General features: G+C 48.0%; 1 long non-coding RNA gene across 1 annotated transcript; it reads left to right on the plus strand.

Annotated features, from left to right (window-relative positions):
• Nucleotides 1-1,304: 1,304 nt before the first annotated feature.
• On the plus strand, nucleotides 1,305-8,895 carry LOC144375836 (uncharacterized). The gene is made up of 2 exons (XR_013435692.1): nucleotides 1,305-1,696; nucleotides 8,370-8,895. It is a non-coding gene; the product is annotated as an uncharacterized LOC144375836 (long non-coding RNA).
• The last annotated feature ends 2,978 nt before the right edge of the window (nucleotides 8,896-11,873 follow it).

Genomic DNA, 11,873 nt, shown 5'->3' on the forward strand with positions numbered 1-11,873 from the left:
AGAGATGCTATGATATATGTGTGGGTCCCTGCCTTCTCCAAAGACTGTATACAACTGCTGCAAACCCTGGGCTCAGGGCCTCTTAGTGTCACCTGTTGCTGTGTGTGTGCAGGGAGGAGCAAGCTAGCTTGCAATAAACACCTCTTTGTTGCTTACATGGATCTTGGTCTCTGGTGGTCTTTAGGGGGTCCTGAATTTGAGCATAACAGGGAGCCCGGCTCTCGCCACCACCTGCTCGTCCTCCTCCTCCACCACCACCTCCTGTTAGAGTCTGTAAACAAGTCAGGATGGCACCTGGCATTTTGCCAGAGAAATGTTAGAGTCCCTAAACAAGTCTGGATGGTGCCTGGCAAAATGCCAGAGGGAGTGGTTTGTGAAGTAAGGCCAGCCAGCCATTAAGTGTGGAGATTCCTTATTGGCTGACTGCTGTATCAAGTTTATGTTAATTAGATAAGCTGTGTGGAATGTATAAATACCCCTCCTGTCCTACAATAAAGGGCTCCCACTCCTGCTGTATCAATCTACACAAGTTGTTTGTCATTCCCCTGTTATTTTGCCCAGCTAGCCGGGCTGCGGCAACCTCCCGCCTCTCCAAGCCCCAGGCCCATTGAGGCAGCTAGCAGGCTGGTGACTTGGCACCAGCCTGGGGATTGGCTGCGGCAGCTGCTCTAGGGTAGGCAGCAGCGGCTGGGGGCACAGGCTGAGCGATGCCCTGGGCATGGGCACACCTGCACGCTGCCGCCTGAGCGCCCTCCCCGCCTTCCTCCTCTGGGGGCAGCGCCGGACCTAGCTGAGAGCCAGAGAAGGGGGCATGAGCTGAGGCTTCCGAGTCACTATGGCCTTTTTGAGCCCCCACCCCCAAGTAGGCTGAGTTGAAGTACCCCCTTGCCATCCATCATAATCTCCAAACCAGGCGTTTGGGCATTTTTTGAGCCATTAGTATTTATTTATTTACTTACTTATTTATTTATTTATTTATTTATTTATTTATTTATTTATTTATTTATTTATTGTGTGTGCAGCAGGGGATATTTGGAGCCTTTTATTTTTTTGGGGGGGGGTATGAGCTCCCACGCTCCAGACCGCCTCCCTGTCTCCTCCCCTCCTGAGACCCTCTGGACTGCAGCCCCATTCCCCCTCCTCAGATGGGTTCATTGTGAGCTCCACAATGGGCTGCAAAATCCGGCAAGGGGCGGATGAGAAGGAGAAGGAGAAGAAGGGCGAGGGTGGCCATGGGGTGGGGGAGGGAGGGGCCACAGGGGCGGGGCGGTGGGGGTGGGGAGGAGGAGGGGGGCGGCTTTTTTTTTTGCATAACTCAGCTCAGCCGAGTGGCCTCCTTTCCGGACTCCCTGCGACCATGCTGGGACCTGGAGCCCCCAGCTGCCACATTGAAACCGGCAGGGACTCGGTGTGCCCCCTGGGCATCCCTCCGTCCCAGAGGGGACTCAGCTTGCCTGGCAGCGCCCCCCACCCCCAGGGAGGCCGCCTGGACCTGCTGTCCACTCCCGGCAGCCGGTGACCTGGCTGCAAAAAAAAAAAAATTTTTTTTTTTTCTGAGAGGCAGGCGGAGAAAGGGGAGAAGGGCTACCCAGAGGGGGGGGCAGCGAGGGGGAGCCGGCTGCGGAAGGCGACTGAGTTCCCGGAGCCCCGACATATCCAGGCGGAAGGACGCAGGCTAAGCCGCGCTTGGTGAAAGGTGAGCGAGCAAGGCGGGATGGAGCTAGGAAGGAAAGAGAGAGAGAAGGAGGAGGGACCCACGCTAGCAGGCGGAGAGGAGGAGGAGGCGGCAGAGGATGTAGAGGAGGGGGAGGAGGAAGGTAGGAGCGGGAGGCGGTGGAGGGGGCACGCTGTCACACTCTACCCACCAGGACCCTTTCTGGGCCTGGAGCCAACGCTCGCCAGGACTCGGGCCTGGGGTCGCCTACAAGGGGCCTTTGTTGCTCCCTCCTTTCGGACTCTGGGCCTGCGTGGCCAATCAAGGGGTGCGGCCCAACTTGGCATGGATTGTGAATCTCGGTGCTGGCGAGAGGAAGAAAGAGGCGGCCAGGATGGGCGCCCCGGAGGCTGGAAGCTTCGAGGCCGCCCTTGCTGGCCCAGGGCCTCGCTGGCTTTCTCCTGCCCCATCCTCGTTGCCTGGGGATGTGGATAGAGGCAGGTGCTGCCTGTGCGTGCTTCAGGTGCAGCATCCGCCTCGCCACCCGGCGCCCGCTCCCCGCCCCCTGCCAGGCCAAGCTCCTGGCTGCCCTTCCCCCCCCCCCCCCCCGCACTTCCTGCCTGCTCCGCTGAGGCCAACTGGGCAGGGAGTTTCTGCCAGGAGTTAATTGTCTGCGCCAAGCAGGCGGGTCGCAGGTCCCCCAGGGAGCACTGCAGCCTTCCCCCCTCAGTGTGCCGGGTACTCACCTTCCGCACCCTGGCCGGCTTCCTGCACCAAGTCCCCAGGGTGCAACGTTTGTGATGATATGGATGTATAGGTACACACACGCACACACACACAAACTCCTTCTCCTTGCTTTGCTTTCTGTTTACACTATGTTCCTGGCTCCAGGGGCCCCTGGAGAGCAGAGGCTCTGGGGAGAGGCAGTGCATGCGCTGAGCCCCTCCCCTGCCATTTTCCCCTAACAGGCCGCCCTCTCCTGGCCTGGCCTGCTGCTTTGTCCCAATTCCAGCCCCTTGCATGAGTGCTTAGCCACCTGGACACACTGAGGGATGACTGAGGAACAGGATGAGAGTGGCTATATACCTCTGAAGCCTTAAAGTCCTGAGGCCTTTGTTCTCTGCCAACTCCCTTGATGACTTCTGGCCGTAGCCCAGTTCTGCTCTGAAAAGTTCATTTCCTGAAGGCCTGAGCGGGAAGGCGCTGGTGCCCTGCTCTCTTCCTGCCAGCCTTGCTCTTGGCTGGAGTGGTTGAGACTGAATCTGGCAACTAGCCACCTCCCTCCTCCTAAAGTCCCAGGAAAGCCAGTGGCAGCCAGCCTGAAGAGACGCTCCCTGTCATCCTAGAAGAAAACCAACTCAGTTCAACTTTCAGCAGCTGGACTGTACCTCTATTACACTTTGGAAGAAGTTGGGCTTAATTCTGCTCCTTGTTCTGTATTCCAATTCGGAATAGCCTGTTCTGTCCCACAGAGGTGGGGGTACCAAGGGTGTTATGATCAAGAGAAGGAAACTAGAAGAGAGACTTCCAGAAGAGAAGAGGGAAGAAGGATCGATGATTGTCCTTTTACTGAATAGAAGGGCACCCACAGCTTTAAGTAATATTTGATTTCTTTTCTCTTTTCCTGGCACATTGCTCACTCCTTTCTAGAGTCACTTAAGAAGAAGATATTGGAATTGGAACTACTGGATGCAAAAAGAGTTTTTTGTTTTGTTTTTTTTTTTTTTTTTTAATCAGGCAGTTGATTTTGGGTTAAAATTGCAGGTTTTTTTTTTTTTTTTGTAAAGATGCAAAGCTTGCTAACCTATAACCTGGTAATGTGTCTTCATATCTCCTTATTTTAGAAGGCAAGCCACAGAAAGGAAAGGTAAAACAGTTTGCAGTGAACAGATGGGTGGGTGTTTCAGAGTTGCTTGAACCGAATTCTAAAACCACTCTGTGCATCTCAGAGAAAGACTTAAGAATTGGTCTTCAGCCTTTCACGAAATGAGCGTTGAAATGATTTTAAATGAATCTACATGTACATGTGTGTATATGTAGCTGACAATTCAAGCAAATTGAGGAAGGAAGATAGCTAGGTGGGAGAAGACTAGTGAAGGCATTTTGAGAAGTATTGTACATACCAGCCACACAATCTTTCTGCTGAACCTTGGCATCGGAAGCCCCCTGATTCTTTCCATGGAGCTTTACATTTTCTAAAAGCAGCCACAACCTTTGTCTCTCACTATTTTGCCTTTTATTCAGTTTACTGGAGTGCATAGGGTGGAGATGTGGCCACTTATCAAAGGAGAAATTAAGAGAGTAGATAATTTGAATAGATAAGAGTTACAGCAGGTGAGGGATTTATTACTTTTCAAGAATTGCCCTCCTTCTCGAAAGCAATATTCAAAAGTGTGTGCTTAAGTGTGGTCAGCTCCGCACCAAGTGTTTGAAATGGCAAGATCTTCACCTTTAAAGATGCTTGAAGGTGCTTCTTAAGGAACAGTGGTACCTTTTACATTTTATTTTATTTTATTTTGCCTCCACTGCTGTGTGTAAGGGCTAATGTGGAGGTATTGTGGACTTCCCCAGCTTCGTGCATTCTGCAGTGGAAGTCGCTTGACCGTAATTCATAATTGATCTTGGAAATATGAAAGCCAGTAGCAGGAAGGATAGACAGAAATGTAACAATTTTGAATGGATGCTCAGAGAGTGTGATTTGAAAGCATAGGCATTGCTGCTTTGAAAATCAAAAGGCCTCAGGAGGGGCTCACTTCCCACCTCAGGGACACAGCCTCCCTCTGGAGTGTCCCACCAGGATGTTTGTCCTTCTTTGGAAAACCCAGATTTACTGGAGGGAGGATACCCAACAAATAGAGGAGGGGGCTGGGGTGGTAGGGCAGGGAGTGAGCAGCCACATTGGTTTCCAAAGCTTGTGATTTTGTTAAAAACAAAAAGAAAGAAAGAAAAAAAGAAAAAAAATCATGAATATTACAAAAGTCACATTTTCTGACTGATTCTCCTACACCCCTTTCCCCTTTTTTGAGTCCTGGTGGTGCGGCGTGGTAGTTGCAAGGATTTGTTCCCTTTGATAATTTTGGCCTCATTCTCCAGGCTGTTCCCATCTTGCTCACTGATGCTATTTAGGCTGATGATATCAGATGGTTTGGTAACAATTACCTAGCAGTTCCCTCTGTCACTGAACATTAAGGAGCCCTGTCTCCCTTTACCCTATGGCTGGCTTCTGCTGGCTTCCTCAGATCCATGCAACTGCTTCTCTCATTTCTATGGAAAAGGAATATGGCATTTTTCCCAGCCTCAGTTTGAAACTTTTGAATAATTTGTACTGCTGTCAGTTTTTCTCCATCTAGCAACAGCCTGTTAATTACAGTTCTTAATATTTTTATCACTCAGGCTGTGTTCACATACCCCCACTCCAACATCCCAAACTACCCCCAGTGAGTTTTCTCTCCTTCCCTCCTCTTCTTTGTCTTCTTCTGCCAGGCCCAAGCTCCTCCAAAGTCCATTTTATAAATTTGGTAGTCTAGGGATCTGGGAAAAGTGTAGCTCATCATTGGTAGAGTTTCCATGGAAATAATTGAGATGTAATAAATAGAGGCATTCTGAGGTTACAGGTTTCTTGATTCAACTGAGACCACATACAAGTGTAAATTGTCGACATTTGTTTGGCTAAATATCCATGATCTTGCAGGAAGGGCAAAACAAATCCTTTGTACATTCCATAGCTTTCTATGTGGATTGGGGTAACTGATATTTAATCCTAATATTTAATCCCCCCAATTAAGTTACCTATTCTTAGCTTTGGAAGGGCCTGTTTCATTCTAGAATACATTCCTTATGTCTAGTAATTGCTGTTTAGATTCTTACACCTGTTTCCTTGCAAAAACTTAATAAGCAATAAAATAAGATAACTGTGTGCCTCTGGCAGGAGAATCCTGCTAAATGTTTAACCATAAGGTGCCGGGTATGCATTAAAAATGGAAAGTGCAAAATGCTGGTGACTTAACAGTCATAAAGTAATTCCACAGAATCCGCCAGCCCTAGCAAATGTTGTGGCCTGCTATAGCACGTTCACAGAGGAGGAGGAGGGGGAACCATGCAAGGAGGAATCCGGAGCTAGGCATCTTGAAGTACAGCTCTCCTGGCTGGAGTCAGAAGGCTGGGGATCTGGTTCAATCTAATACAAAGTTGCAATAATTGCTATATCTGTAGCTAAGCTGGTGGCTGTGGAATTCTTCCCTTGATGTAGGATTTAATAGTCTGGCAATTAGATGCATTGATTTCTCTTAACTGTTCATTTGGATGTGTAAACGAAAGGAACTCACCACTGAGGCCAGCGTGCAGACTTGCTGCCTGGCTCTTTGAAAAGACTCATTTAGGTGGCAGTGGTGGGAGTGTGTTTTCAAGGCAGCATTAGGACCAGCTTCCTCTTCTTTTAACATCTCTCCCCATTTTAGCAATGAAATGAAGGGAGCCTGTTCAAACACTGTTTTAAAACACAACAGTGTCTACTTCTGTCTGAAAAATTAAAAGCAACCATTGCTGCCTCTGGTGCTTCAAGAGTAACATCTTTGTCTCAGGGTGACTCGACTTGGTTGCATGCTTTTGGCATGTGGTCTGTTAAATATCAGAGGGAGAAAACACTTTGTCTGGGCTCTTCAGCAGAGTGTCTTTCTCTCTTCCTCTCCTCCTTCACAACATTCTAGGATTTGGAGCTACCTGTACCAGGAGCTCTGTCCAGCCCTGAGTGGGAGTGACCTGGTTGGGTGTTAAGGCCATCATCTTGGAACTTTTAGAAGGCTGGTGGCTGGATACATCAATGGTTCAGAAAGTGTGTAGATTATAAACTCTCTTGAACATTATTTCCCCCTTACTTCCTGCTCTGGGACCTGCAGTTTTCCTTAAGTGTCACTAACTTTTGGCATGCAGGCATCTTAACTGTTTCGAGGTAATCTAGTGGTGGATGGCTAGGTTTCCTGATGGCCCCATCCATTTTGCAAGGTGGGTGGGTGGTTTCAGGTGCTTGCTTTTCCTGAACCCTGGCTGAAGTAAAGTCCAGACTTGTCTATGCATGCTACACTGATGTTTGCAAAGAGTATTATCTTTATTTCTTGAAAATATTTGTATAGATATCAGGGTTTCTTCCTATCTTAGTGAGTGTCTAGGGTAATTAAAACAGAAGAGTACCTTGGAAACTCTTAGCGCCTGGTTATAATAGGTAACCTCAATAGGTGTGGTTGGGCCAATTTGTCAATTTCTGCAAATTCCTGTTGGCTTCCAAGGGCATTTTGTGTGTAGATATATTAGTCTGTAATAAGAGTAGTTTTGCACTCAAAATGGACTAGTAAAGCCTGGATTGGTTGTATATCCCACTTGAAGTTTTCAGCACTTGTTGTCAGTTCCCTTAGCCTGCTGTGGGTACCAGGCAGGGTGAAGTGAGTGGGGGAGATAAAGATGGAAACTTTTGATTCATAATGTACCTGCCAGGATAGGGTGGCAGCCAGTGACTGGGGTTGTACACTCAGTAAATAAAAATACTTTACTGCTTTCAAGTATCACCAATTATCTGATTGCTCCACATGGCTGTCTTTAAGGAGAGTGTTGTTTTACCTATCTTCTTGTACAAAGGTTTGATTTTTAATGTCTTGTGAAAAAGGTTCTTGTTGTCTTGATTGATGTCAGGAATAAAAGCATGATGGTAAAACCCTTTGAAAGCTATTGTATTGTCAGCCCTGCCTGACAGTGGGAGGGCTTCCAAGCATTATAGATTAGTGCTGTGAAAACACTGACTTTTTCTTTGTTATGTTGCTGTTGTTCTACTTGCAAAGTTAATTACATAATGTTGAAGCCCAGTTACCCAGTTGACTTTGGAAGTAGCAGGTCTTTCATTGTCTTCTTAAATATATAATTTCGAATTGTTATTGTTGCTTTGTTTTCTCCTTTTCCTTTTGAACCTGCCTCCCTCCCTGCTAACCTCCACGTCCATGTGTAAACCGCATCCTCTCACGCCCCCCCCCCCATAATCTGTACATGTGAGCAAGGCAAACACTCTGGTTTCAATTGTGACCATCCAAATTCAAAGACTGCTACATCATTATCTCTGAATTCTTCTGCTCATTCACATATTAGTGGCTTTTTATTTATATAGTGACCACAGCAGCCAAGATACATAAAAAACCCATCCAACTAGATTATAGTGTTGATAATCTCTTATAAAGTGGGTTGTTCTCTGGATTGGAGATCACTAAGTTTGGCAAATTCAGAGCTTGCTTTTTAAATTTTTTTCCTCCTCCCACTTCCTAGAGCCTGCAATTCGAGCTGAACCAGGTTCCCCGGTAGATGGGACCCTGGCAAACAGATTATGATGATGATGATGATGATGATGATGATGATGATTACAGATGTAGAATTCAGCTAGAGCCATTGAGTATGGGATTTAGGATCCTGGGTGGCCTTTTGTCACGGGTGGAAGAGGTCTCATAGGAGAGGCATGCAGTCCATTCTCCAACTGCAGATGACAAATCGGGTTATAAGGTATTGTTCTGAGGGGATTCCAGTCTGTCTTTTTGAGCACACTTGGTTTTGAGAAGGATTTACATCCCTGAGTGAAATCTTGCTACTGAATGGAAAAAAGCCTCAAAATGTCTAAAGCTGAAAATGAGTCCACAGGGTGTTTTTATTCACCTGCCATCTTCACAATCCCTTTCTTCTCCAGAAAATCTGAAAGTCCTGCCTTTCCTAACCTGGTCACGGAAGAGGTCACCTGGAGCTGGGGCTCGAAGAACCATCTCTCTCACCCCACAGAACAGGGTGTAGGAGATACGCTGGTACTGCCCACCACCACCACAGACTGCAGATGACGGGCTCCATCAGGAAACTCTTTCCGAGGACACTAATTTTGGGCCCTCGAAGTTGTTATTATGAACCACCAGACACGAGCCTGTGTACGCCAATAATTTGTCAGGATTAATTTTGTTTTTCTCTAATAATTAAAAATTAATATTTTGAAGTTAAAGCAGATGTTCAATACATCTTTTGAATTGGGATATAAAATGGGGCACTGTGGATGTGCTCACTAATCTAACAGCAATTTCCCTCTCCTGCATAATGGGGGTTGCTTGCCCTATGTCACCTAAGGCCAGAGATTGAAAACTGAGGGAAGGGGGCCTGGGTGGAACTCCTATGCTTCTTGGGTGTTTGTTTGGGAGGGAGACTGCACCAAATAAAATCTTTTTGTTTGAGCTCTGAAACTTGGAGACTTAATTGTTGAGGATGTTTAGTTGCTGGAGATATATTTGCTGAGATAATTCAAAGCATTGTGCTGGGATAGGTAAGGGGAGCCCTGTCAGGGTGAGAGTGGCTTCCTACAGATGAGTGGGTCCCCAACTGTCATGTCCTTTCACTGTTGCATGGTGAAGCTGCTTAAAGTCATGCATTCCTGGGCCTGGATCCAAGAGACCTCTGCTCACCTGGCTGATCTGAGCAGGGGCTCAGAACTCTGTGTCTCTCCTTTTTAAAAAACGGAGGTAAAATATGCATAATATCAAATTTACATCTAAACCATTTTTAAGTAGTATTTAAATACCCAACATTGCAGCTCACACCACCTCCAAGTAGTGATGATTGGGGAAGGCCATCAGTTCAAACTTCAGTCTTCCTGGGCAGATGTGAAAAAACTGGCTCAGAAGATGATGTGGGTTCTCAAAAGCTCATGGTTCTTTTTCTTACTCCAGAGTGAGAGGTGAATCAGGTCTGCCTGCCACTAAGAGAGAGCAGGAGCCTAGCACCATCAGGGCCAGTAGGACTGAGGTGCCAGGGACAAGGACAGGAAATTTCTAGTGATCTGGTGACCATTCCCAGGATTAGAACATTTGCCCTCTCTTTGGGGGGTGCCATTCTTCTGGAGACTAAGCCTGGCTGGGTGTGAGCTCCCCTACTGGCCTATGTGAAATCCCCATAGGCCAGACCTCAAGTGGCTCCCCTGATTTCTCTGTAATTGAGATTTGCCCTTTCGTTACCTGGGCATGAACTATTTTGTGCAGCGTTGTCATTCCCTGTCCTACTGTGAGGTTTATCTCTTCTGTTGATCCTAATTAATTAAAACACACTGTTCACCTAACTCCTGTTTCACCAAATTTTACCTGCCTGAAGGCAGAGTGATGCCCATCTGGGCCTGGTCAGGGAGCAGGGGGTTCCTGGAGATAGCAGGGGGTGGGGGTGGGGTGGGGGTGGGGTGGGGTGTGAGCTGTGCCCCTTGGCCTGGGTGCGGTGGGACTATGGAGCACCTGCAGCATACAGTGTGTTTCTGCTTCCTGAACAAGAGGTTTGGTTTTGTCCTTAGCCCCCATGGGCCTGTAGGTTTGAATTTGGGGAGATGGGAGACAATCACCAGCTCCAGAGACTCCCCAGGGAGAGGACAAGGGAGGAGAGCAGGCTGGCAGGCTGGTGGTGGGAAGAAGGGACAGTTTCCCCTCACCTGAGGTGAAGGCTGCAGACAGCACTAGGTTCTCTGGGGATCCGAGAGCAATACACCTGTTCTTGGTGTCCCACGAGAGTGTCTGCAGATGCCCTGTGCCCCGCAGAGGGACAGTGGTCAGCCAGGGCCCTGGGCATGTGTGTGTTCCTGGACCTGCACACTGCTGTTCTCGGGGAGCGCTCTCTCTCTCTCTCTCTCTCTCTCTCTCTCTCTCTCTCTCTCTCTCTCTCTCTCTCTGCCACATCCGTGCATCTTTAATTTCACACATCCATCTGCAATCTGGCTCCCACACTTTAGGTGCATGGGTACTCATTCCACCTGTTGTGGCCAGAGAACCACTCAGGTTCCCAGTCCCCAGAGTAACACTGTGGAGAGCTGGTCAGTCTGGTCCTGCCTTTCTCATGGGAGAGCACCTTGCCTGGCACAGGGCAGCCTGGGGGGGACCTCTGGGACCTCATGCTCCATCACAGATGAGGACCCAAGCTGGAATTCTGGACTACTGTGTTTAAAAATAAAAGGACTTCTGAACTGAATAAGTGAAGGTGTAAACTGTTGAGGGAATTAACTGGTGAGTAAGTGAGTAAGTGAATGAATGATCAGGTTGTGGCTAATGAATTCCTAAGATAAACAGCTAGTGAATGAGCTCCCAGGCAAAACTTGGGCTCCCATGGGTGTTACTCTCTCTGGTCTCTCCTGCCCTACTGATCTCCCTCCGACTTTTTTCCTGCTCAGGAGGTGAGGCTTCTAGCCCTCGTTCCCTGGAGCTGGAGGTGGCTTGTGCCATCCTCTTCCTTCTCAGGTGCTCCATGTGCTGAGACAGTAGTTGGTGCTCACCGGGGGCCTGTGCCCTTTATGGTCCTAGGCTTGAAAAATAGTCTTTTAAAAATGATAAAAGCAATATGAGATTTTTATATTAATTCAAAATAAAACAGAATGTTTGACTCAATAAATTTCCATCCTGCTGCTTTTTGTCATCCTGCCACAGAGATTCAGGGGTCAGACGGGACATCCTTAACTGGCTCAGTGCTGGCCAGTAATGGGCAGTTCAGCTACCATTGAGTGGCCTTCAGGACCCTCCTCATGTTTCAGGGAGGGTTTGCCCCAGGATTAGCACTAAGAGTGAGGGGTAGGGTCGGGAGAAGGAAGCCGGAGGGAGGAAATGGGCAGTGCTCACAGGGAAACCTGCTGCCCAGAGTAGAAAACCAAGGCTCACTCTGAGCTGGCAGAGTGGTGCATGCTTGTGATCCCAGCAAGTGATCTCAGGAGTCTGAGGCAGGAGGATTGCAAATTTGAGGCCAGCCTTGGCATTTTAGTGATGCCTTTAACAATTTATCCAGATCCTATCTAAAAATAAAAATAAATAAATAAAAAGGACTGAAGCTGTAGCTAGGTGGAAAAGCACCTCTGCATTCAATAATCTCCAGTTCTGTAAAAACAAACGAACAACCCTTTCTCCAAGGTGAGGCTCACAATGCTTTATTTTTCTTGTGGGGGATGGGTGTGGGTTGGAGGCTATGCGTTCCATGATCTGGGGGAAGATAGTGTCCTCTTTCGGTCTTAGTTTCCCTATCTATGAAATGGGGTGGAACCAGTTGGATCAGCTGCATGTCTTAGGTGGTACAGGATTTTAATTCCTGGAACACAAGAAGCGGCAAACACACAAAACTTATGATCCTCCTGTCTTAGTCTTCTGAGCTGCTGGGATTACAGGCTTGCACCACTGCACCCAGCAATTTGGTCGAT

This window comes from Ictidomys tridecemlineatus, chromosome 3 (assembly GCF_052094955.1).
Source record: "Ictidomys tridecemlineatus isolate mIctTri1 chromosome 3, mIctTri1.hap1, whole genome shotgun sequence".
NCBI classification, from domain to species: Eukaryota; Metazoa; Chordata; class Mammalia; order Rodentia; family Sciuridae; genus Ictidomys; species Ictidomys tridecemlineatus.